Here is a 27,753-nt window from a genome sequence, read left to right on the forward strand (position 1 = left end):
TAATTAGTCGTTGAGATCAAAATAATCTTTGAAAATGTCGAATCATGGTACGTAGTTTTTAGAGCAACTCTTGCCCAATGGAAGATTCTTACTGAAGCGACAGTAATTTCACGGCACAAGCTTTCTATTCATCTCGTACTGACTTAATCAAACCACTTGCCAAGAGGTTGAGAGAAATGTTGACAGCTCTTAAACATGCCATAGAAAATCTGAGTAGCTTAGACAAGATAGAAGCTTAAAAAAATAATTAACATCTTTTGAATTTGTATTTCTAGTTTGGTTTGGTATAAAACCCTTAGTGCTGTTAACAACGTTAGTCGTCTTCTACGGTATGAAGCCATTACCGGTGATGACAAACTAAGTTTGATTGCAAAACTGCTGAAATATCATAAACAGATTTGGGGCTCTTGGTTGCAAGTTTTCTAAGAGGCTTTAGCTGTAGCTAGACCTCTAGGATTTGAAACTGAACTCTCTACTAAAAAAAAGCGTAAACTAAAGCGTACTTAACTAAAGCGCTTTCACAATGAGGCATCAAATACAGTTCATTTCCACGACAGCCTAACAAAAGAATTCAAAGTGAACTTTTTAATGTTGGTTTAGATAGTCTGATCCAGCAGATTGATTCAAGCTTCAAGGAGAGCATGATAATTGGCAATATGTTTTCATTCTTCTGATTCAATAATGATAATCTTTCCGTTTAAAGTAAAGCTTGAGAACTTGCACGTTTTATCCGAGATATTGTGAACAAAGAGAGCCTCATTAAAGAGGTTCGCCGTTTTAACAAGTCCCACAAAACAATTTTTAAGCAAGGAAATTCAATCCAGCAACTCAATCAAATTTTTGAGAAGCTTGATCGCCTTTTTCCATACACTTGGACAATCATTTAGTAAACTAAAATTTGTAAAAAACTCTCTCCGTTCGACCATGGGCCAGGATTGCGTTACTGATATTTGATTATTTCGATTGAAGAAAATTACATAAAAAGAGGAGCTACGACAAATGTCAACGACATTTGGACGACCAGAAAAGCTCAAAAAAATTTTAGGCGCTTTATTAACCTTTCTTGAAGATTTTGTTGATTGATTTTTTTGTTTATTAGCTTCAAAACTTACATTTTGATTCATATGTCAGTTTTGATTTAAAGAACCGTTTCTCAATAATAGTAGTTTTCAATAGCTTCTCAATCCAAAGAATTAATAGAAGAAATACAATGTGCTATATCAGAAATAAATAACTGCTGCGTTCACAAAGCATTAAATTTTGTATTTCTGATTTGAAGTAATGGCGCCGTTTTCCATTTTTATCCCGGGCGCCATTGGTGCTCTCAAAAGCTCTAAATAAACCTGATCGAAAAGGGTTTTGAGGATGCTGATTTAGAGGCATTGCTAAACAAAGGTTTGTTTCAAGGTAAAATATCTCGAAAAATTATTGAAGATTGATTGCTCAACCATTATCAAAAATTTAAGATAACTTGGGAATAATTCTAAAAAAAGAAAATTGGATGCTATATTAATGGAAACCATGAGACATCAAGAGAAATTTACAAGCAAAAATATTGTTAAATGTAAATCATAAAAATAACTTGAGGACTTGTTACAAAAAACCATTAGAACTAGAACTTTTTTATAAATTAAATTTGTTTTGGCTATAGTATTATATATATTATATAATGTAGTATATAGTATTATATATATATATTAATGTTGGTTGGGAGTTAAGTTTTTTCAATAGGCATCAATCATTATAACAGTTGTAAGTAGGAAGTATAATAGAATGGAGGGAGAACGAAGTCGAAAATCTTTTAAAATTGTAGTACAATCTTAGTAGTATAATTATTCCAGAGGCAAGTCGAAATGGCGCCTTGGCGTTGAAAAAAGGAAAACCTTGATTTGTAGTTTGTAACCTTTGTAAGCGGTAGTCAAAATGGATTAAAGCATGAGATAGTTAAGTTTGGAACGATGAACTTCGTTTTAAAACTTGTTACTAACACATTTTAAAATCTTTTTTTTTTTTTGCGTAATTACAATAAGTAATGATAGTATTAATTAAAAACATCAACAAACGAGTCAAAATATTTCTCTTAATTAAAATGTCATCAAAATAGTTAGAAAAACGAAAAAAAATTCTTCACAACTACTTACAAAATCCTTATGCATCATTACTTTCAATCGCTAAAGCATCTGAATCTTGCAAAACTACTGGTTATATGGTCATAAAGCGATACTAGAACTTTCTATCTATCGAACAAGCAAAAGGATCTAGAAGAAAGAACAGCTTTAAGGATAAGAAAGCAGCAATTAGTATTAGACTACCATTCACGCAAAATCTTGGCTTATCGAACAGAAAACGAGCCAAAACGTATTAAGTTTCAGAGTTTTTTGTCAGGAAAGTTAAGAAGTTTAACAATTTCAAGTCTTATCGAGCCATTAAATATCCAAACCGATTAGGTAAGTAAACACTGACTGATAAAACTCAAGCTCTAAAACTTTATGACAAAGGGCTTACAAAATTTGATAGCTACATAATTATGGATAACAAAACCTGCATGAAATTTGAATTCAAACAGTTCTTATGTACATTTTATACTTCAATTGTTCGTGGACGTGTCAACATCAAGTTCAAGGATAAATCATTGGATAAGTTTGGTAAGAAACTTCTCTTACGACAAGCAACATGCAGCTGCAGTTTGAGAACTGAGCTTTCGTCACATCGTCAACTTTGGATGTTTACATCAAGGAATGCTTGCAAGCTAGACTTTTATCAACATCAGGGGACATCGTGACTTTTTATCAAAGTCACGATGTCCCCTGTTGGTTCTGGTCTGATCTTACTTCTTTTCATTATTCTAAGAAGACCGTAGAGTGATACAAAATGAGAGGCATAAAATTCATACCAAAAAGCTTGAATCCACCAAACTGCCCTCAGTACCGTGCAATTGCGAAATTTTAGGAAATTAGCAAAGGATATTCGCGTAAGAGCGGCAAAACAATAAGTACAGCTAAAGATTAGAAAGTGGACATTAGTAGAAAAAAAATTGCCAAAGACTCTGTGCAGAAGTTAATGTCGTTGATTAGTGTAAATGTTTGCTTATTTATTCGAAATATTGAAAAATATTAAGATGAAAAGCTTTTTTTTTAATCATCAGGTTCCTTAGATTAAAATAAGTATTTAAATTTTTGCATTAGTTAAACTATTTTACGTATTTTTTAAATTTTTCATCGTTCCGAATTTAACGATCGCATGGTTTACTCTCTTAAATGTTGACTGGATAAGTTTTTAACAACTGTTCCAACTATCAAGTAGTAATCACAACAAATTTATGACCTACGTAAAGTAATCTTTTGTTGAATACCCCGATACAAGTTCTAAATATCAAAGTTTTAGACATTTACTACTACTTGGTTGAATCTTATCTTTTGCTTCCTTGTTTAGTTACAGGTTTGTTAAGTTTTTAAAGAACGTTTTATCAGCAAGGAACTTTTATATCTCTCCAGGATTTTATTTTTTATTATAGTATTTTTGCTGGATTTAAAAACAAATTGCTATATTCTAAATATGAGATATAAAATACACTTTTTTTAAATCCGGCAAAAATACTACCAATTCTTATCTAGACATATTTATTGATTCAATTCTAGTCTAGAAATTTATTATTAGTTGTTCAAAAAGCTCAGCATAAAAAAATAATGAAATTTAATGAAATTCTATAGCAAATTTTTAAAAATGGTTTTGAGATGGTGAATCTCTGATACTTTGCACTTTGCACAAAACTTTGCACAAAACAAGAAAATAATTTTTTTTATCGAAAATTTTTTATTTCTGAGGGGTCTTCCACTTTGAAGCACTGCAAATAAAAGATGGAAGTTTAAAAGATGGAAGTTTAAAAAATTGGTAATCAATGTTTAGAGTTAATTAATTAACTATAAACATTGATTACCAATTTTTTAAACTTCCATCTTTTATTTGCAATGCTTAAAAGTGGAAGACCCTTCAGAAATAAAAAATTTTCGAAAAAAAAAACTATTTTCTTGTTTTGTGCAAAACTTATCAGAGATTCACCATCTCAAAACCATTTTTGAAAATTTGCAATAGAATTTTATTTAACTAAATTTTATTAAACCTTTGTATTTTTAGCTTCCTTATCAACCGCCATAGCAACGGCACAATTTTTAATTTTGACTAAAAAAATTGCGCCCAGATCATATTTTTTCATAATAGTCCATTTTATGGTGAATTAAGAAGTGACATTCTTTTAAATAAATGTCTTCATGGCCTTATCCAAAATAATAATGAATCTTTTTAACATGACAATATTGAGCGTATACCAAAAGAATTATGTATCTTCAATTATCTCAAGCCTATGTAACTTCAATTTGGCACTTTTAAGGCAGTTGTTCAATTTAACATTGGTAGACAAGCTAGTGTTTTAGTTTTAGAATTAATGAATGTGAGATTAGGAAAGGTCTCACATTCATTAATTTTGATTAATTTTTCTACATCTTTCTAACAAAAATTGTTAGAAAGATGTAAAAAATTAATCAAAAACGATTATACTTAGCCAGATATAAAAATACAGAACTCGCAAAGAAACGCAAACAAGTAATTTGTGGAAAAATAAAGAATGAATATGACAAACCACTTGAAAGAGAGGGAAACCCATCTCAAATGTATGTAATCAATGTATGTATGTATGTATGTATGTATGTATGTATGTATGTATGTATGTATGTATGTATGTATGTATGTATGTATGTATGTATGTATGTATGTATGTATGTATGTATGTATGTATGTATGTATGTATGTATGTATGTATGTATGTATGTATGTATGTATGTATGTATGTATGTATGTATGTATGTATGTATGTATGTATGTATGTATGTATGTATGTATGTATGTATGTATGTATGTATTCCGGGCTGTTCCGAAAGGGAAGTGTTAAGATTCTTTTAAATTCAAAATTTAGTTTTTAAACTTAGTTTATATTTTTTGGAATACCCTTTTTGCATTACAATTAAATAAAACATCTAATAAAATATTTAAAAAAGTACTGTCACAGATTTATTTTATCAAAGGTGGGTCGTTTCCTTGTCGTTTAACTCTAATTTTTTTCATCGTCGGAAGACGATGAAAAAAATTAGAGTTAAACATAAGAGTTTATTTGATGAACAAATTTAAGAAATTCAAAAAAATTCCGTCATAGTCATAAGACACTAGATAATCGATATCATATTGATAACAGTCGATACCGATATTAAGATCACGCGATATTGGTATCGAAGGTATTGGTTATACTGGTATTGTTTCGGTATCGATGGTACCACGTGTTCTTCACGAGAATTCGTATTTTGTTTTTATAAACTATTAATAACTTAGAATAGTAAATTTTAATTATAAGTAGAACTTATAATTAAAATTTACTATTCTAAGTTATTAATAGTTATACTTAAAGTACAAGTTCTCTTCAATCAGTTTTTTTTAATTGACTAAAGTGTTTACTTGAAATTTGTAACTTGTAAATTTTAGTAGAATCTATTTCCGAAATTAAAAAGTAATACAAATAAAAAATTTTTATTTAAAATCTAAGACATGTAAAATAATGTAAACATATAAAAAAGTTAAAAGTTTAAGTAATGTTAACATGTAAAAAAGTTAAAAAAGATACTCCCGTGCGGGGAATCGAACCCCGGCCACGGCGGTGAGAGCGCCGGATCCTAGCCACTAGACCACACGGGACATGTCTATGGCAAATTCTATATATTATATATTTAAATGTTATTTTAAAATTTTAAAGTGTCGATATTAAATTTTATTTTTGATGTGTAATAAAATTTAATAACTATACAGTGAAAATATTTTTATTATATATAAAAGCGTTAGTATTAAATCTTGTTCTTTATAATGTATAATGAAATTTAATAACTTTATAATGAAAATATATTTATTATATATAAAAACATGTAATGTGATTTTTTATACTAACATTGAATCCTGATTAAAGATGAATAGAAGCGTTTTAAAAACAAAAACTTTAAGAACTATAACGAGGTTCCATTTAAAGAGAGAACAAAAGTTTTAAAAGCGAATATTTACCTTAAGATTGACGAGTGGAAACAGCAGCATTTAGGAAATAGGAAATAGCAGCATTTAGGCGCCCTGCGTAATAGTAAATAGTAATAGTAATACAAGCTGCTGTAACGACTATTGTCGCAGAGCATAAAGTTTAAAATTTATACTTTAACAGCCGTTAACAAATCGTCCCCTCAGTATTATCTTGTTCTATGTCGCTAAACTATGGTTTTGAAAAAAACGCATTTGAATTTTCAAAAGCCCTAAAAATATTCAAAATAAACTTTGCACCAAATTTTTTTATTATAAAATTGTCAAGGTCAATATATAATACCCTTATAAACCATTTTTAGAAAATTATTGTGCATTTAGTGATTTTTGACTTTTGAGATAGAACAAATTACTGACAAACTTTACAAAATACAAAAATTGTATAATGTTCTATGTCAATTTCTTTGGGTTTTTTTAATTATAGTTTGTCCAAACATGCACAAATGTCTTATTTGGTGAATGTTTTGAATGTATTTCTTACCAAGGACGGATACAAAGATGGGAGTATCCCCTCCCCCCCTCCCTCCCTTCTTAGGAATTATCAATCTTCAAAATATTATTGATAGAAATCACAAAATTTTTTTGGTCATATAACCCCCTCCCCCCTAGGACAATGACCTGGATCCACCCCTGTTTTAGACATTATTTGGTTGTGTTCAAGTAAAACATTTTTTTTTCATGAAACAATTATATTAAGACATAAAAATAATTAAGAAAAGTACATGGGAGATGCACATGAATTACTAAACACAAAGAGTTGCCATATAATTTCTATCAATCTCAGGCATGTAGGGCATCATTCTTTTAATATCTTCATTCTTTTCTTTTGAAAGTAAGTGGCTTTTTTTGGTCTGAATTGACAGTTTTGGTGCAGTTATGGGATATGCTGTAGATTTCTTTTTTCTTAATGATTGGGCACCTGCAAAAACTGAGGTGAAGCCGTCTGCATGTTTTGTTTTAAATGAAACAGTAAAAGGATGATTGGAATAGTATTTTAATTGCTTTACTTGAGTAAAGGGCACTTTTGTAAAGTTGTAGCTTTTAGCTCCAGCTTGAATATTTAAAAAATCAACATCTTTCATCTGCAGGATATTGAAAGGTTTCTGTCGCCTAACAGACTTTAGTATTCTGATCAGACCCAGTGGACTGTATACCTCAGTTTTTTTTAATTTTTGGTCAATGCTGCTATGAACCGCATCAACCTCTTGAACACAGCCATGTCCGCTTGCAGAAAACTTTTGAGTGATAGATTCAACATCAGGATGAGCATTTAAAAAATGCTTTATTGCCGTGCTCATAATACTGTTTCTATTTTGCGGAACGCAAGAATCTGACCATAAAATGAGGTTCTTAAGTTGTGGATGGGTGGTAAGCACAGATTCTAAAATTCGTAAGATTGCAGATGCCGAATCATTTCCGGCTCTGCCAGATTGGCTTTCAGACCAGATTTTTTCAATATGACTTAGATGCTGAGCCCGTTCACAATCACTTAAAATACCTTCAGCACTTTTGATTTTAAAAATTTCACACTTATCACACCTATCTTTTTTTCTTTGCTGGAAAGAAATATTGAACTCAGTTAAAAAAGTTTCAGAGTATAAGTGCTTTTTAGCCGGTTGAAATCGTTTTTGCTGATAAAAGTCTTGGTAAAGCTCATACAGTCGACTAATAGACAATTCAGACTCAAAGTATTTTCTATTTGTATTAGCACGGCAATAGTGCGAGTCTATAACCGGAATACTATATATGTGTTTCCTAACGCCATCTCTGACCGCGTCAGGAATTTTCTTTTTTGTATGTTTACCTTGTTTTCTTGGGGTACGCGTGTTTGTATCTGTTTGGAATTGTTTATAAAAATATGAAGTTCTTTGTTGGCTTATGTCAAGAGTGTTTAAAAAGAAAGGTTTGCAAACTCTAATGGGAATCCCTGCCAGGTGAAAAAAGTAGGCAAATGAGTATTGCCGCCTCGATGAAATTGCAAGTGTTCGTTTAGTTTTTTTCACAATACGTGTTGTATTTTCACTATAAAAGTGTGCTTTGAGGTCATCATTGAGTCCCCAAAACTTGTTAAATAGTAACTCCCGTTGCTCTTGCGGAAAATAAATGTGGCATTTAAATTTACAGTTAGTACAGTCCTTCTCATTATTGATCTCTCTCTTTCTATTATCACTTTATTCCTGCTTTTATACTCCTGGCCAGCTTGACGCCTTTTTTTATTGACATGGCATTTCCAGCTATCTGGATTTCTGGTTCTTTTACGTCCAACTTTTTTTTTTGTCGAGAGTTGCTCTATTGGCACAACTATTTCTAAATCCGTATGTAGTAGATTATTGTGGAAACTTGAATCGACACTGTAGAAATAAAAAGTATAAACTTTAGCTACATTTAAAAACAACATAATATTAAAAAAAAATCAAAAATTAATGACAATTGGAATTTCATAAGCATCGTAATTAGCAGGGTAATATAAGTTATTTTTTTACAGTTAGGAAATAAATAATATAAAGAATTTAGTCTTACTTAAAGACTTTGCACAATATATATAGTTATACATATAGTTATATATATATATAGTTAAACATATAGATTTATAATTAGTTAACTACTAGTACTGCGTATGAGAGCTAGTCTTAAGTTATTTTAACCCTTTAATGCACGATATTTATATAATAGTTGATAATGCACGATATAATAGTTGACTATTTTATCGTTAAAAGAACATAAAATGGAATCCAATTATCGGAAAAATAAAATTTTCCTTTTTATTTTCAAATTTTAAAATTACCATAGTAATAGAAACTACTTACGAGTCGGTATTAAGTAATTCAAAGTCAACTGTTTCTTTTGTAAATAAACTTACTTGACGACGTTTTGAAAATATCAAAATAAAGTCACGTGACTTGCGCTACAACATTGATTTGCAGATTTGGGCATTAGAACATTATAATACTAAAATGTTTTAAAAAAGTGAAATAGAATAAGATAAAACTAACAAAATACGTAAAATTGTAATTAGAACAAAGTCAAATTGAATAAATCTTGACGAAGCAGAGAAGGTAATAATTTATTGATAAGTGGAAATAATACATTATACTTTTTTAAATAATAAAAATTGGTTTTTGCAAAAAAAAAAATTTGTAGATAGAACAAGATAATACTGAGGGGACGAAATGCTTATCTAGTTTAGCTTTAAAAGAATTTACTGTCATTGCAGAAACCACTTTTTCAGATAAAGCATAAAAAATTGTTTCTCAGGCTTGTTTTTGCAAATTCTCTTTCAAATTTCATTGAATGACCTCTTAGACTTTGGGAAGAAGCTTTATGAAGCTCTTTATACCACAATATCTTATCAATCCCAGTTGTCATTTTGAAAAACTCAATAAGATCACCTCTTGTACTTCTCTTTCACAACTCTTGGAAACGTCTTGTTTCCAGAGTTGTGAGACCAAACTTTGCCAATCTCTCAGCATAACTTAGATTTTTTAGTTCAGGTGCTAGCTTTGTTGCTCGTCTTTGAATTTTTTCTAGGTCATTGATATCGTTTTTATTACCGGGACTCCACACTGGAACTGCGAGTTCCAGGTGTGGTTTAACCAGCAATGTGTATTGCCTTACCATTTCAGTATCAAGATAAGTAAAGCTTTTTCTTACTAAACATAAGATTATTTGTGCTTTACTTGTAGCTGCTTGAACCTGATGGTTCGATTTCATACTGGATGAAATCCAGTGATTTCATACTGGATGAAATCCAGTGATTTCATACTGGATGAAATCCAATGATGCCTGATGCCATTTATATTAAAAATTTTTATATTGCATATTTTTAGATTAAAAACATAAAACAATAATAATAGAAAATTTGGACCTTATCTGGATGAAATTATCTGAATTAAATAACACTTATGCAACACATTCACTGATTAAGATTAATAAGTAGATTCTTTGAAATTAATATTGAAAACAATCGTCTCTTGCTTTTTTACTAGCAAAAGTTATTATTACTATTATGCTATCTTATGATAAAGCTGTGTTCAATTCATTTTTAACATGAGTCTATCGGACTCTCTTGTTTTATAGAAGTCCAACAATCATTATTTAAAACTAATTTTAATTTACTTAAAGGTCGTTCACATTCTGAAACAGGTATTGGCATTGCGTTAAAAAATTCGAATTAAAGTGTATATAGATTATACGGTCTTATCGCATCCGATTATAAGTGTATACGGCCTCATCACATCCGCGGTACTCTGTGATAGAACTGTAAGAACTTCTTGGGGCACCTAAATAAAACTAAAAAAAGAAGATTGAAAAATAGTCTATAGCCTATCTTTATAGTTTTTAATAGTCTTCATTTTTCACTAGGGGAAACACTTTAGGCTTTCTCAGCCAAATATACTCAAAGGGTCTATATATAGACCCTTTGAGTATATTTGTCTGAGAAAGTCTAAAGTTTTGCCTCTATGGAAGATATTTATTGTCGATCGCTTTGCAAAAAATTCTGCTTCATCCCGAACAAAAGTCATCTGCTCATCATGGGTCGATATTTTGGTTGAATTTAAAGCAACAGTAGAGCAGCAGTAATTTCCCGTGGTTGTTTTACAATTAGTTTTATAGTGGAAATCTAAGCTGAACATCTAGTTTCCAAAAGCTTCTAAAGCAAGATTTTCCATCTAGCAGGATTCCAGATGAAAACAAAAAGATATTAGATTTTTATTTATTACAATAATCAATGAAACTTATACATAAAAAGTTTAATATTAATGAAGGAAAGCAACACCAGGCTTTCATATGCTGATAATTGACATTGTTGCAGTCAAAGTTGCATAATAAAAATACTTTTAAAGAATTTACTGCCTCTGCATCAATTACATCCTGTTTTAATTTATTATTATTATTTTTTTAATTTTGCTGACATTAAAATGTCACAGTAGAATATATGCCGTATATATGCCGTATAAATGGTGTTACAATTAAACAAATTCCAATATCAGCATAATTAAAATAAGAAAAACACTCACATATATACATATATAAATAATTTCATATATACACCGACAAATATGTAGATGCGCACATACATAACTACTAGCAATTAAACATAAGGATCTGAACGAAGATCACAAAATCTTATCAAGAACCTTATAAAATACAAGCAAGCAAAATAAAGACAAGTATAACATACTAGAAAATAAAGTAGTATAAACAACGGGTTCTAGCTCATAAAAAAAGTGCAAGTTCTAGTTCATAAAAAAAGTTTTCAAAAAAAAGTGTGTGAGCTAGAAAGCATGGTATTATTTCAAACATTTTCAAAAAAAGTGTGTGTGCTAGAAAGTATGATACATTTCCACCATTTTTCAACATGTATATTATGGGCTCTTCAACTAGCATAGCATTGTGTTAATTTAATTATTAGTCTAACAAAGAAATAATAATTATAAGGTGAAATCTACGCGTAAATGTAATATAGCTGTAGCTATAACTCATCGATTTCACAACTGAAATCTACGCATAATAGTAAAGTAAACCTATTATAGCAGCAAAACTTCCAGATTATCCAACTTGTGCATCTCCAGAGTATAATGTAACTACTAATCTTCTTCCACTACCAACACTAGGCTTAGAATCGGATTGATTAAATTTTCTGTAAAATGAAATAGTTGTTGTAGAACCAATTGTTGCATTTAATTGATACAATAGTCCAGATTCTGTATTACTAAATGATGTAATATTATCACCATTCCATGAAGAAAGATAAAAATCTTCTAATCCAGATGAACAGAATATACACATACTATTAACATCAAATCCAGGAAATACTGAATAATTACCATAGTGATATGGCGTCCAAGGTTGTATCATACTGTTAGTATGTACAGGAGAATTGAATGCATCGTACATGCGTACTCTTGATTCCCACCAATCTCCAGATTTGCCAATAACATGCATTCTAATATATTTTAAATAAACACCATTCCCATTTCCTGCATTGTTCATTAATATATATTCATTACCATAAATTGTGTTTGTATATCTAAATATTGCTGAGTATAATTTAAGAAGTGAAATATATGGTGGTAATTACCATTCAATCCATCATTAATGATGGATTTTGGTAATTACTATTCAATCCATCATTAATGATCAAAAATCCATCATTAATGATGGATTTCTTGAAACAAAAGGTTGTATCCAATATAGAACTGGATTACCAGTATTATTGTAAAGTTCATTTGCTAGATTGTTGTTAAATCAAATGTAAAGTATCCTCCCATCGAACTAGCATTAAACCTATTACAACCTTCTTAAGAGTTATAATAAAATGGTCCTCCAAGTAGAGAAAACAAAAAATCACTGGCTTAACCTATAGTATCTATTCCAGTAGCATCTGTAGTATTAGAATAATCTCCTATGCAGAGTCTATTATATGCATATATTTTAATAAATACGCTACCTGGTACAGTTCCACCACTTGGTGCAGTTCCTGAAAGTGCTAACCATAGTTTTCTAAGAATACCAGAGCTATTATTAAAGGTTATACTATATACTGATGGTCCAGTAGCACCTGTATGTGGTTGAAGAGTCTGTGATTTTGCTCCAAGGCATGTTAAACTTGAATTTGGTATTATTTCTAAACTGTTAGAAGAAGTTATTATTTTATCAACATAATTTTTTGTAGCAGCATCACTTGGGTTTGTAGGTTCTGCTTAAGATGTTTTTATTCATGTCAATATTACTAATTGCATTATTTAGCCCATCCCTCTTAATTTACAAATTATTAGCTTGAGTTGATGTTAATCCATTTGTTACTTGTTTTGTAGTTGAATCAGTAGTGCGTCCGAATTTATCAACAGCCATTTTTTTTTTTATATACAATACAAAAAAAATTACCATAGATTTTTAATAATATTCTGAAAATCATGTCCTTCATATAGTTTTTTTAAAACATATAAACACAAGTGTTCACAGAATGAGGTATTTCCAAATTGAACTCTATCTCAACAATAACAAACAAGGTGGTGGTAGTCCATAAGAGTCAAAACTTATTTTTTTATCTCCGTCTTTGTGCCAGCAAACTCAATGAAATCCCTGCGTACATGAATCTCATGTATTTAATATCCCACATTCTATTTTTTTTGGTGTATTTTTAGGTAATTCATCTCTTACAAATACACCTTTAAAATGTTATATTTTTAATTTTTTTGCTGCTTTGATCAATTGAAAATTTGTTAGTGGTTCATTTAGTAAAATTATTCCTTCAACATTGATAAGTTTATGATTATTTTCCATTTTTGTTTATATATATTTATATTTTTGGGCTCTTTGACCCATTTGGGCCCTTTGACCTATTTGAGCTTTTTGGGCTCTTTGACTTATTTGGGCTCTTTGACCTATTTACCCTATATGGGCTCTTTGAAATATTTGGGCTCTTTGACCTATTTACCCTATATGGGCTCTTTGAAATATTTGGGCTCTATGACCTATTTGACCTATTTTGGCTCTTTGGCCAATAACTTATTTTCTTTTAGTTTGTAGTGTCCATATCCTAATGTGTGTATACCATCTTCTAAAATAATTCTTATATCATCTTCTGCGCTTAATGCTACTTTATTTACTACTTCTGTGTAAATTTCATGTAAATAGAATCTTATTAAATTCATTTTCCTAACATGATCTCCATTATTTAATAAACAATCTTTGCAATCTTTATGGTTCATGTTCTTTTTTAACAACATTTGCCTTATATCATTTCTTAACTCCCTTACATTTTTGTTATCTTTTCCGTGTACTTTGTAGGAATTCAACTCTAACATAACTTTTTGCTCTTAATGCTATTAGGTGGCAATCTTCTGTTGATACTTTATTTACATCTTCTGTGAAAATTTGACATTATTTGATATTATGATGTAAATTTAAAATTATCATGTAAATTGGATATTATTTCATTCATTCTCCTATCATAGTCTCTATTTTTTAATAAACAATCTTTGTAATCTTCGCGTGTTATATATTTTTTAACAACATTTGTCTTTACTCCTTTACATTTGTTCTTCTCTACTCCGTGTACTTTGTAAGAACACAACTTGGATCTAAGTCCTACAAATTCTTCAATTTGTGCTCCTTTTGATTCATCTTTAAACATTCCTAATACTTTATTATTAGCTCCAACTTTAAAACCTATTTTTTTAATTGCAGGATGATTCTCATCAAATTCACTTGTATCAAATTTGATTTCAATATCATTAGCTATATCCGCATAAATGTCTTCCGTTTTTATTTCGTATGCTAAAGAATCTGTATCTGTGAATAATAGTTTTACTCTATCAGCATATTTACTCTTTATGTAATCATTGTGAAATTCGTACATTAGAGTTTTGCTCAAATCTAATATACACATTCCTAAGTAAATTGGTTTAGTATATTTTAATTTTGTTCTTTTTATATGTATTGCTATTAAGTTTTCATCAACAATTGTTCTACTTTCAAAGTTAGGTTTTGGTGCTAATTTAATAGCATCATTTCTGTCTGTTACTAATCTAATATCAACTCTGTTTTTAATATTCTCCATTGTTTTTCCAAAAAATGAATTGTTCATGAGTTAAAAAAAATCTCTTTCAAACTTATTGGTTGCTTTAGTTCTTAGATCTGTATTTTTTTTAATGTATTCACTTAACCATGCTCTTTCTTGAAACTTTATTCCTCTATGAGTTTTTGTAATCTTTAATCCTAATCTTTCATACAATTTAGGATTTTCATAATGAATGACATAATTTTTCTTATTATCTAAATTAGGAACTAATTTTTCAACACCATCAATAGTTATTCTTTTAGGTGCGAGCGGATTATCATTATGTTCGTCATGTAGGTATTCAGGATAATCTAAATCTACTTCTAGTATACATAGAATTGATTTCCAGTTTGTTAACTCGATTTCATTCATCCATTTAAAAACATGTGTAGGAAGCGGTTTACTCATTGCCCATCCATTCAAGTTATTAGCATCTAGATACTGTATATAGGTTGATGGTTTGCTTTGATCATACGCATCACCCGTATACTTATTATTAGAAGTTCCAAATCTATTAGATACCATACTAATTCCACCTCTTATACTTTTGTTTATCATTAGTAATATAGCGTAATCACTCAGCAATTCTAATTCTATTTTTGACATCTTCAATGTCGCATCCCAAGCTTATCTTGGTGCTGTATAGTACCAAGCAGGATCTAAATCATAATTATTAATACAAAGATCTCTAAGATTTTCAAAGACGTCAGCTAGTAAAAGCACATCTGAAACGTTGTATAAATCATGATAATCTCTAAATGCTTTGCAATTAAACTCTTTCCATACATTTTGCGCATGCGAGTAATTATTATCACTTCCTTCACCGTTTAATTTCGATTTATTCCTTCAACGTTTAATCTTGAAAAAAATGATTTTGGTATATAACTCAAATTTCCTCCCGATAATTTCTTTACAAACAAGTGACAATCATTACCAGATAAATTGTGAAGTACTGGAAAGAATCCTGGAATTTTATAATTTAAATTACAATCTTAATGAGCAGCACCTCTATATTTTCCAGTAATATGACAGTGGTCACGTACTTTATCATTTTTCAAATTTTTTTTATACAAATGTGGCATGATATTGCTGCATTAAGATCATGCTTGTTTTCATCAGTAAATATCATCTTTTTTGAAAATTTAATCATGCCATAAATTTTCTTAATATCTTTTTCTAAGCTGTCAACAAAAATTTGTGCAACATCATCTGTTTCATTAGTTGAAGTAAATGTAACTGGACTGCTTTGATAAATCCTTTCGTCAAAACATTTAATATAATAACAGAATGAACTTGGAATATGTTTTTGATATTGTTTAGTATACGATTCATTCGGATTTGGTTCACAAGTGTCAATTGGTTTGACAAAACTTTCAAAGTCAGCATATACTACAAACGGAAACGTTTTATGATTAGATAATGATTCTTCAGAATTAAATCCTAATAAGCAATTTCTACAATAGTGTATAGTACATTTATTCTTAGATGATTGTGAAGATAGTAATCTGCTCAAACTTTTAATTAAACAAGAGTGATTAGTTTCACTATTTGAGATTTATAGTAAATATATTAAATGTTTACGATCATTATTCTTTGACACACGCAAAATATGAACTTCTGAGTTTTCATAAATACATTTACACTGATATCTTGATTATTATTCTCAAATTGTGTGCTTTGGTTAAATGATAATGGAAATTCAATTTTATCTCAGTTTATTTTTTCTGCTTGATTTTTAAGATCTACTCTTTCAGGATGATTATCTTTAAGATTTAATGCTCTTGCAATACACCACTTGAAACATTGATTATCTTCATTTTTTATGTTAATTGTTGCTTTTTTAGTTGCTAAATTTATATCAAGTAGAATATATGATTTAGCCTCAATAGGATTATACTCGATAATATTTATTTCCATCTTTTGAACAGAAACAAACCGCCAACCTGATCCTACCTGTTGAAAAGATGATAATGATTCCAAACTTTTATGCTAAGCACTTCATATTACTCATTCAAATCTGTTAATTTTAATACAACTGTATTATTAGTTCTAAATATAGCAGATTTGATTATAGTCCCTTCTGTTAGAATAAAAGTACGCTCCATTACACAAGTGAGAGCTATATAAACCTTTGAATTTCTATTTTCATTTATTATTTTAATCGCACTTTTTTTAGCAGCATTTATGAATAATAAAGCATCGTAACCTTCTATACCTTTAGCTTTAAATTGTTTTGTCACATTTTTAATAGATGATTGATTTAACTTAAATTTTATTGGATTTATTTCTTTAACTTTATTTTCAGGTTCAACTTTATTTATAACTAATTTATTGTATAAATTTTTTAAAGAGTTGACTTTTTGATTGACTGTGTTCTTAATTGGATTAGGTACGTTTGACACAACCCAATCTGCAATAGAATAAAATTTACTTTTTAGCCAACCTGCTGTAGATTGCGATGGTCTTTGTTCAATTGGTGTGTTACTAACTGCTGTAGATTGCGTTTGTGTTTGCACAACAGGCGTTTGCAAAACAGGTGTTTGCACAACAGGTGTTTGCACAACAAGTGTTTGCACAACAGGTGTGTGCTCAACAGGTGTGTGCACTAACGCTTCTAATAATTCTCTTTTTTTCATTCTATAATAATATTTAATTTTTCGCTCTTTTGCGATTTGTTGTAATTCTCTGACATTTTTATTTTCCATTTTTATATAACAAGCATTTTTTTTTTATTTTCATTTTCTTTAAATAATTTAAACAAAAAAATCTTGTCATGTATTATTTCTGATTTTTAAATATATCCAAATCCTCGTATTCTACAATAATAATTAATATTTCGATATTTTGCAATCTCCTGCTCTTTTGTAATTGTCAATGTTCTGTATACAAAAGGTGTAAGAGTTAAAATTTCTGAAGATGCCATATCTGGAATAGGCTCATCAAGTATATTTTCGATTTTTTATATGACAAGATTTTATTTATTAAAAATATTTACAAAGCACATGTAAACATTCTATACGTTTCCACCCTCTAATTCTATAAGAATGTTTTATAACTCTTTCTATTTTAAACTCACCATCTTTTTCAATTTTAACTGCTTTATTTGAAAAAGGTAAATAATCGTTAGATAATTCTTTAGTTATATCGTATTCTGTGATATTTTTATTTTCCACTTTTTATATGACAAGATTTTAATTATTCATTTATTATAAGCATCTTTTTCAGAATTTTCAGTTTTTAATATTTCAATGTTAAATCCATTATCAACTTTTCCATCACGTAATTCAAGATATCTCCATCCATGTTTAGTCTCACGCATAGCACTATATAATGATTTATATATTTTAATTTCTTCAGTTTCCATGTTTGTTAATTTATCAGTGACTCGTTTTTTCTTTATTGTTCTTAATCTTTCATATTTTGGATCTATAATTTTTTCTCGTTTTTCACGATGAATACATCGTGAAAAAGGCTTGATTGTTTTTTCTCATTTGTTTCACTGGATGTATTCTAGGTCTGCCAAATGGTCTTTTATCATTTACTTCTTTCACTTTCGTCATAATTGATTCTTTATTTAACAACCCATTATCTATAGCAATCATTAGGAATGAAGCTATATTGTCAGATGTTTATGAAATATTATTTTCTTCTAATAAGTTTTTTAAACTTTTCTTTGTGTATTTCATTCTTTTAATATATAAAGAAAAAAAATTTAATTAATTTTCAAAAAAATTTAATTTTCAAAAAATTTAATATACAGAATAAAAATTTCTTCCGTCTGATTGCAGTTGTAACATTTTATCAGATATTGTAACTGCAAATACTTCAGTACCTACTAGAACAGTTGTATTAAATGTTGCTGTAACTTTTATTTGTACCGAACAAATAATGATAATAATTTTTCTGATTGTTTACTAGCAACAAAAAAAAAAAATTTGGTATAAATCTTTATAGTCAGAAGGAGTTATATTGTTGTGTGTGATCAATTCATTCATTTCATAAAATTTTTCATTAAAAACGGCTGCATCTCTATAAGGTCTTGAAAATTGCTGATTTTGGGAATAATAAATTATAATCAACAGCAGGATATCTTTCAGAGTTAAGAGAAATGTAGATATTTGACAAGTCAAAATGATAAAATATTGAAGGATTTGCATTTTGGTCTCCACTTTTATTTGTTTGAAATGCAACAATAACGTATCTTTGTCTTTCAGTACCTATCCTTGTGCACACGTTCCAATAAAATCTAGTAGATTGTTGAACAGATATAGTATCACAATGACGCTAACGATAACATACAGGAATGTTCGTTTTTGATGCGACTTGATTAAAAAGTTTAAACCTTTCTGCATCTGCTGGTAGCACATGTGGTATAAACAATGATATTTTATTAAGATTAAATTTTGCTTTAATGTATTATTAAAACTTTAAAAGAATATATTGATGTGATAGAAATTTTATTGTAATATCGTGTTGTGCAAATATTTTATATTTATTCTCATTTATTAATATTAAAGGGTGCTCTAAATCTTTGTGCACCTTAGAATGAATAAGTATTTTTATAGGTTCATCTTGTGTATATTTTTTTATAAATTTATGCAATGGAGGATTATTTCTTGACAGTTCTTTTTATATGCAATATAGAAAAATTTCGAGAAACCACAGAATCATATTCAAAAATGGAATATTAGCAAATGGTGAATTTGGTCCTAATAATAAACCTGATCCTGTTGATGTGTTTCCATTTCCACTACGTAAGTACAATCCATCACCTACATAACCTAATAAGTACACAATACCCCTTCCAGCAATTTTATCAACCATAGTTGATCCAGCTGCTGAACCTACTCCTTTTAATAAACCTGTTGCAAATGCTGAAGCAACGCTTGATAATAAAAATTTTCCAGCTGTACCAAGTAAAGGAAAAAGTGCACCAATAAATCCTTCCTTTATTTGAGAATTGTGTATTAGTTGTGTTTTACTTAAATTAATTATTACACCCGTATCTTTTTCATATGCTTAATACTAGCTCCATAACCATCTTAAATTGCTTTTTTAAGTTTTTCTAATTGCCCTTGCTATACATTTATTTTAATATTAGTATATTTACTCATTTTATATTACGAAAAATAATTTTTTGGTATTTTTTCTAAAAATTTATTTTACTTTTTTTATATAAAATCTAATATTCTTCTCCCCGTAAATTTAAAGGATTCCCATTTTGATCAATCACTTTCGTTTCCATTTTTGATATTTTTCTTAGTGTTACTGGTAAAAAAGTTAAGTTATATGGCTCTTGAATAATTTTAAATCCTCGACCTACAGTTGGATAAAATGAATATATAACGTTATCTGTTCCTCCATTTACATATGATGCTCCTATTATATCACTTGTTACTCTTCTACTGTTAACGCTCAATATGTTTACAATATTAGTTGATTGATATGAACCAGATGAAAATACTTGACTATTAAAACCTAAAACAGATCTAATTGAGTTTGGAGTTGTAAAATCAACTGTAAAACCAGATGCAATATTTAAAACTGTTTTTAATGTATTATTATTTGCTTCAATTGAAATATTTGCAACTCCTGCGGCATTACTACCATTTTTAGTCATAGCAAATACAATAAAATCATTTATATCTGTAATCTCATAACATCCTTCTAGAATGTTTATATCCTTCCAAGTTGCTGTATTATCTGTGCTATATCTAGTATTGTTGTTTGAAGAACCAATATTAGGAAAACTGTAATATATCTCTAAACTAACCATAGCCAATTCATATTCTTTATCTTCTTTAAGTGAAATAACAGGCGCAAACGTAGTTTTTATAATATTGCTATTTCCGCTTATATTTATGCAAGTCATTTTTGTTATTTTATATAGAAGATAATATTTTCTTTTTTTTGGTAATTTTTAAAATTAACAAGTTGGTATATGAAATCAACTTAATCCACTTCTATATTTTCCATAATCTCTTTTAGAAGATAGATCTATAATAACAAATCCATGAGGCTCTGACCAAGCTTTCTTACAAAAAATTTTAAACTCATCTTTTGGCATATCACTTGAAACATGATTATTATAAATGTGATTCAAATTCTTTGAATCTTGTGGAAATAAATAAATAAAATGTGCATTTTCTCGTATAATTTGCCTAGGTAGCATAAAATAATTTAGTGCAAGATAGAAACAATCTACATTACTATGTCTTCATCTTATATAATATTTTTCACACTTATTTTGCTTTGTTAATTGTAAATCATCAAATATCATCAAATTATTCTTATGTATATCAAGATCTTGAGGATCTGGCACATCTTCAGCTGTTTCAAAAAACTTGCACTCCATATCTGTTTTCTCATTTAATTTTTTTGAAATGTCTTCAATTATAAGCTCAAGGTTTGCATTTAATTTTTCTATTTTGTTTTTTTTAACTTAAATAGTTTAAGAATAATTTCTTTTGGTAATTTTTTTTCAAAAGATTGTTTTAATATTTTGTATTCTGTTTGAAAAAGAGATTTTACAAAAACTTGTAAATTATTATAGTTTAATCAACTAGGTCTCAAAAGTAAACTCAATAATAAAGTAGATTTTCCAAAACTCGACTTTCCAACAATAATTCCTCTTATACCCTTAGGAAACTTATTATTAGATCTCTTATTGTTACTTGCATTTCATGACAAATCTATAATATTTATTTTATATCTTTAAGATTTTCATTTTTCTATATATATAAAAATGTACTGTGTCAAATATAGAAACAAAACAGATACACTAAACTTACAAAACGTTGTGAGTAAAAACAAAAGAAATATGCATCGTGGAACTTGTGCTATTTGTAGAACAACAAAAACTAAATTTATATCAGCAAAAACAGGAGGTGATTTAGTTGGCTCAATAAATTCAGCAACAAGTAAAATAAAACTACCATGTTCAAAGTTTCCAGGTGAAATGCATTTACCTGGTATGAACTTTATAGGTCCTGGTACTAATTTAGATGAACGATTAACTTCTACTGAAGTATATAAAGAATGGAGTAAGGCTGTAGATAGAGTTGATAATGCAGCTTTCCATTACAATCTTGCTTATAAATACTTTGAAGATACTGCAAAAAGAAATTTAGCTGATAAAATTATGATCGAAGAAATGGATGCTATAAAAAATCCGACAATACGTAAAGGAATTGAACAAGGTGTTATAAAACCTATTATATCATCTAAAGTAAAGGGCTAGGTGTTGAAATAAACTACCAACAATCAGTAAAAAAGACAAGGATAAAGAATTGAAATTGACTGATAAACTTGCAAACGAACTTCATAGACCAGTTGTAAATCATTTCAGAAAAAGAAAAGTTATTGTAAATGGAATCGATGAAATATGGGCTGCTGATTCAGTTGACATGCAATCTTTTTCCAAATTCAATGACGGTATAAAATACTTATTAATGGTGATAGATGTTTTTTCGAAGTATGGATGGATTGTTCCATTGAAGAGTAAAACTGGAGTTGATATTGCTAATGCTTTAAATAAAATCTATAAAGAAAGAAAGTGTCGAAAAATATGGGTAGATAAAGGCTCAGAATTTTATAATAAGCATGTTAAAGCGTTAGATGTTGAGTTATATTCAACTGAAAATGAAGAAAAAAGTTGTGTAGTTGAACGTCGGAATAGAACAATGAAAGATAAAATGTTGAAGTACTTATCAGCTAATTCTACTAGAAAATATATTGACGATTTAGATGAAATGGTAAATAAATACAACAATACAAAGTATTCTTCAATTATAATGACACAAGTTGCAGCTAGCAATAAAAAGAATGAAAATATTGTTTGGTTAAATCTAAATGGAAATGTAGGACCAGAGTCCGTGAAAGCAAAGTTTTCAATTGGTGATAGAGTTAGGATGGTTAAAAAGAAGGGAACGTTTAAAAAAGGATACACACCGAGATGGACTGAAGAAGTTTTTACAGTGTCTAGGATTCAGTTCACAGATCCACCAGCGCATAAAATAACTGACGATAATAGTGAAGAAATGCAAGGTACTTTTTATGAACAAGAAATGCAAAAAACTGATTAAAACATATTTAAAATTGAAAAAGTTATTCGTAAACTCAAAAACAAATCATTAGTAAAGTGGTATGGTTATCCGGAGTCGTTCGACTCATGGGTTAATAAGAAAGAATTGATAAGTCTGTAAAATTATTTATTTAGTAGGTATACTTTACTATTATGCCTTTATTTCAGTTGTGAAATCGATGAGCTATAGCTTAGCTATATTACATTTACGCGTAGATTTCACCTTATAATTATTATTTCTTTGTTGAACTAATTATTAAATTAACACAATGTCATGCTAGTTTTAAATAATACCATACTTTCTAGCTCATGCACTTTTTTTGAAAATGCACTTTTTTTATGAGCTAGAACCCGTTGTTTATACTACTTACATATATAAATAATTTCATATATACACCTACAAATATGTAGATGCGCACATACATAAACAACTAACAATTAAACATAGGGATCTGAAAGAAGATCACAAGATCTTGTCGTCTGAACCTTATAAAATACAAGCAAGCAAAATAAAGACAAGTATAACATACTAGTAAAAATTAAAAATTAAAAAAAGTAATAAAATCCAAGTTGAATTTTCAAAATATTAGAAGTATCTGAGTATAAGTGAAAAAGTACATTTTTTTAGATTAAGCTTAAAAAGGTGAAAGACAGTTTGTAGATCAAAAAACGGTTCAGTTAAAAAATCTATGTTTCTCATATCGTATTTGTTGTTAGGTTTGAGTTAAAAAACATTATTAAAAGCGGGATAATTTATTTCTCCTTAAATATACAAAACATAAAACTTTAAATACATTAAGTTCAAATAAATTTAATAATTTTCATTTCAGTAAAACTAGATTTTGTATGTGTAAAACGATCAGCATAGTTAATTACGAGCAGCTTCGACACGTAAAATGCGCGCTTACGCGCGTTTAAGGCTATACGCATACAAAAAAAAATTTTCTTCAAGTTTTAGAATCTTCAAGACAAACACGTTATCTTGATATATTACTCTACTTGATATTTTTATAAAAACAGTTTTTAAAGTATGTTGATACATAGAGAAAAAAACTGTATTTTATTACATTTATTTTATTACTTACATTGCAATTAATTCAACAACTTCATCTGGTAACGGTTTTCCTTAATAGCTCTTATGTTTTCTAAAATATATAATTGATACTTTTGGATCTGATCTTACTAGAAGGTAGTGCATTTGATTCATCATTGTGTTTAACCTTGATATTTTTGCCGTGTGTTTAAGTCTAGAATTTCTTATCTGTTTATTTAAACTCTCCAGTGTATCTTCCGAATATACCCCGATTGGCAAAGGTAATTTAAGTCATATAGAAGAACTATGCAGTAGCAGTTTATGTACAGTAGGAGGCAAAACCTACGAGTCGTACAAACTCACTATACGTGATTCTTCTTCTCTGGATAAAATTGGACTCTCTTTTTTATATTGCAATCATTTCAGTTATTCTACTCACAGTGTGATCTAACATGCTTTGAAGAGTACACTTTACAGAAATTTTAGAAAAATGTATATTCTCAGGATAGCATTTCAATTTTTCCACAAAAATATCAAGGTAGGATAAATATGTACATTGTGTACAAGAGCTGAGTTTCTGATCATTTGATATTGTTTATCGCTGAGATCAGTGTTCATTTTTAATGCAAGAGCTTCCTTTACACTCATATTGATGGGAAAGGTTTTATCCAAAGTTTCATCAACTTTTTCTATCTCCAAAACATTAGATATATTGTTTTTTAAATTAGAAGCTTCTTATTTTTTCTCCAGCAGCATTTGCACTTTTTGCCGAAGCAAAAAATAAAGCTTCAAGATGTTCAGTGGCTAGTTCTTTTATTTTTTTCTTTTGCTTCGCTCTCCAAGAATACTCCATTTTTTATGGGGCCTTCCAGAGCCAAAATGGCTATTTTTATTGTTTATAATATTTCTTTGAAGCCAACGATTTTCTTTTTGTATAAATGTATCATAACTTTGTCCACATTGTTTTAGTTTTTTCTTCACCTTTGAAATAAATATAACTAAAGCAACCTTTACTTTATTTAAGTTTTCTTTGCAAATTTCTTCAGTATTTTTCTTCAGTTTTTTAAATCATAAATATTAAATATAGTTTTTAAAACTATATTTAATATTTATGATTTAAAAACTATATTAGAGCAAGTAATACAAGTAAAAAATTAAAATTTAAGTTTCCCGCCATTTTCATTTGTTTGATATAACAAAATACTTTCAAAAATGGCGGAAAACAAGGTTTTTAAGTGTTAATCAACATTTGTATTTCTTTAATAACTTCCAATACCGCAGGAGACCGCAGTAATCCCTTTATATTTTAAAAGTAGAAATGTTAATTAACTAGAAAAAAAATATACATTTTTGGAACTCGGTGGAACATTTTTTTAGTTGATATATAAGCCAAAAAAATACAATTACTTGTTATTTTTTTTTTTTAGAAAAGTCTTTTAAATTTAAACAAAAAAATCAGACTTTTTTTTCTTTTTAGTAAATTTGAAATATATAGAGCCAAAAGATTATTTTCAAAATAAATATACAGTTTTATTTAAATTAAAAATTCTTTATTTTAGTTACATAAAAATCTCACATTTTTTAGATTTCTTTTAAAATAATATCAAATTTTTCACTTCTTTTTACTATAAAATACAAAATAAAAGATTTATGAAAAAAATTATTTATACTTTTGAAATAAAAAATTATTGTAATTTAATATTATTTAAAAAAGGGCACTTAACTTATAGAAAAGTTGTGAGGGGTTTATTACCATTTTTAAGTTGTTTTGAGTCACTGTGCGACGCGGAAAGAAGCGTTTAAGATTTTGAATCATTTAAATCTTGTAAAAACCTATTTTAAATAGCACTTTGAATGTTGTTGTGGAAAGTTATGGAGCATTATATGATGAATATTTGATTTTCTTTTAATAGTTTTTTTTTATTAGTTTATTATTATTTTTGCTATGTTTAAGCGGTTTTTTAATGTACATTTTTGTGGATTACTTTAGTGTTAAATTAATGTTAACATGTGTTAAAAGGTGATTTATGGAAGAGAAAATGTATTATTTGTATTTATATATACAAAGAGTTCATGAAAAAAGAAAAGTTTATTTTAGTAAAGAGAAATTAGTTTGTTTACGAGAAAAATAGATTTTTAATTTCTCGTTATAATGAAAGCAAGAAAAATACATCATTCTAGTACTTTTAATGTTAAAACTGTCTAAATTCATTGTCAACTTTCCAAATATATAAAAATCATTTGCTATAATGATTTTTTTATATTTGGAATATAAAATGTTTGGGTTTCAAGAATATGTCATTTTTATAAAATCGATTTTTTCAGTATAGGACCACCTTAATATTAATGCTAGCTGATGTAGTTATTTTCTATGATGGATCTTGGCAAAAAAGCGGTCATTCATTTAATGGTTTTGTCATTGTTATTGCTAGTGACTCAGGTAAATGTATTAACTATCAGGGTTTTTTTTAATATGCAATGCGTGTGGGAATCAAGAAAAGATAACGATGCAGATCTTTATGAAAATTTGAAGCGTTATCCTAAAGAAGTTTTTGTTGGTTGTACCACTATAGAAATAAGTATTTCATCAGCAGTAATTTCATTAATAATGGTATTTCTGTAATATTGGACATATTTAAATGCTACATCAATTACACTTGCTACTCAGTACTGTACCAGACAGACCAAGAAAAAAAAAAAAGATGATGTAAAAGAAAAATCGCTTGACTCCATAAAACAAACAAGACAAAGCATAAAACAAATCAGTTTCATGCACAACAAAAAGGTTTTACTAATATAGTAAATGTAAGTCTTATGAAGCAGGAGTGTTTTAGATTTTTGTTTTTTTGTTGTTTTAATTAAATTTATTTTAACGCAGTTAAAAAAAATTTAGCTATTTATTATTGATTAAATAATTTGATTTTGGTTAAACGTTTTTCAAATATTAGAGTTTTCACATTTTTCTTTTTTTCTGTGTTTTCAATAATGCTGTGAAAAACTTAGGCTTATTGTTTTGCAATAATTTTCTGACTTTTATATATATATTTTAAAATTTTTTAAATTAAAAATCTTAACATATATTGTTTTCTCAATATATGAGTTTCTTTCGCGCTGCGATAAATGTCTTGTAATTGGTTTGTCTGATTGTGTGAAATTTTCAGGATTTTTTCATTATATATATGTACATTCACCTTGCCAAAATAATTCATCTTAGTAAACTGGTTCCTAAAAAAGGTCTAGGTTCTTAGCTTTTTTGGGGCTATTAATTAGGCCTTTAACTAGTTTTCTTAAAAAAGTTTAAATAATTTGTTAAATTATTTGAATTTGGCAGGGTGAGTGTAATCATCTGATATTAAAAAGTTGTGAAAATTTCATGGTCATACCATTATTAGTTCACAGGATTTTTATCGCAGCACGTAATCCATATTTAGGGTCAGAGACCCATAATTTTGACCCATAATTTACCCATAATTTGACCCATAATTTTGACCCCAAAAAAAATTTTAATTTACTGCGCTTTAAATACTATATCTTGTATAAAAATCATAAAATATGAATGCATTTTTAAAATTTTGGTTTTATTAGTCACGGTTTGTAGATTTGGGGTCCTAATATCAATGAAATACCCTATGAAAATCCTTTTAAGGGGTGATAGTGCATGCCTATGGGAGCCCAAAATAAAGGGTTTTGAAATCCCTCATTAACATCCAAAGCATAATTTTGGTCAAGAAGTTTATAAGCTTTTGCATACCATAATGCGATCTATTTAAGTGCTTAAAATGCTACAAGACATGCTTTGTCTAAACAATATATATAATATGAAACAATATATATACAATATGAAACAATATATATAATATAATATAAAATTTAATGCATAAAAAAAAAACTTTTTTATTTTAAAAGCTTTTATCCAAATATGCATCTTATTGCTGTTCCGATGTATCA

At 28.5% G+C, this 27,753-nt stretch overlaps 1 non-coding gene across 1 annotated transcript; it reads right to left on the minus strand.

Annotated features, from left to right (window-relative positions):
- Window positions 1-5,667: 5,667 nt before the first annotated feature.
- Window positions 5,668-5,739, minus strand: trnae-cuc (transfer RNA glutamic acid (anticodon CUC)). The gene has a single exon. It is a non-coding gene; the product is annotated as a tRNA-Glu (tRNA).
- Window positions 5,740-27,753: the final 22,014 nt, after the last annotated feature.

Source organism: Hydra vulgaris, chromosome 08, assembly GCF_038396675.1.
Source record: "Hydra vulgaris chromosome 08, alternate assembly HydraT2T_AEP".
NCBI lineage: Eukaryota > Metazoa > Cnidaria > Hydrozoa > Anthoathecata > Hydridae > Hydra > Hydra vulgaris.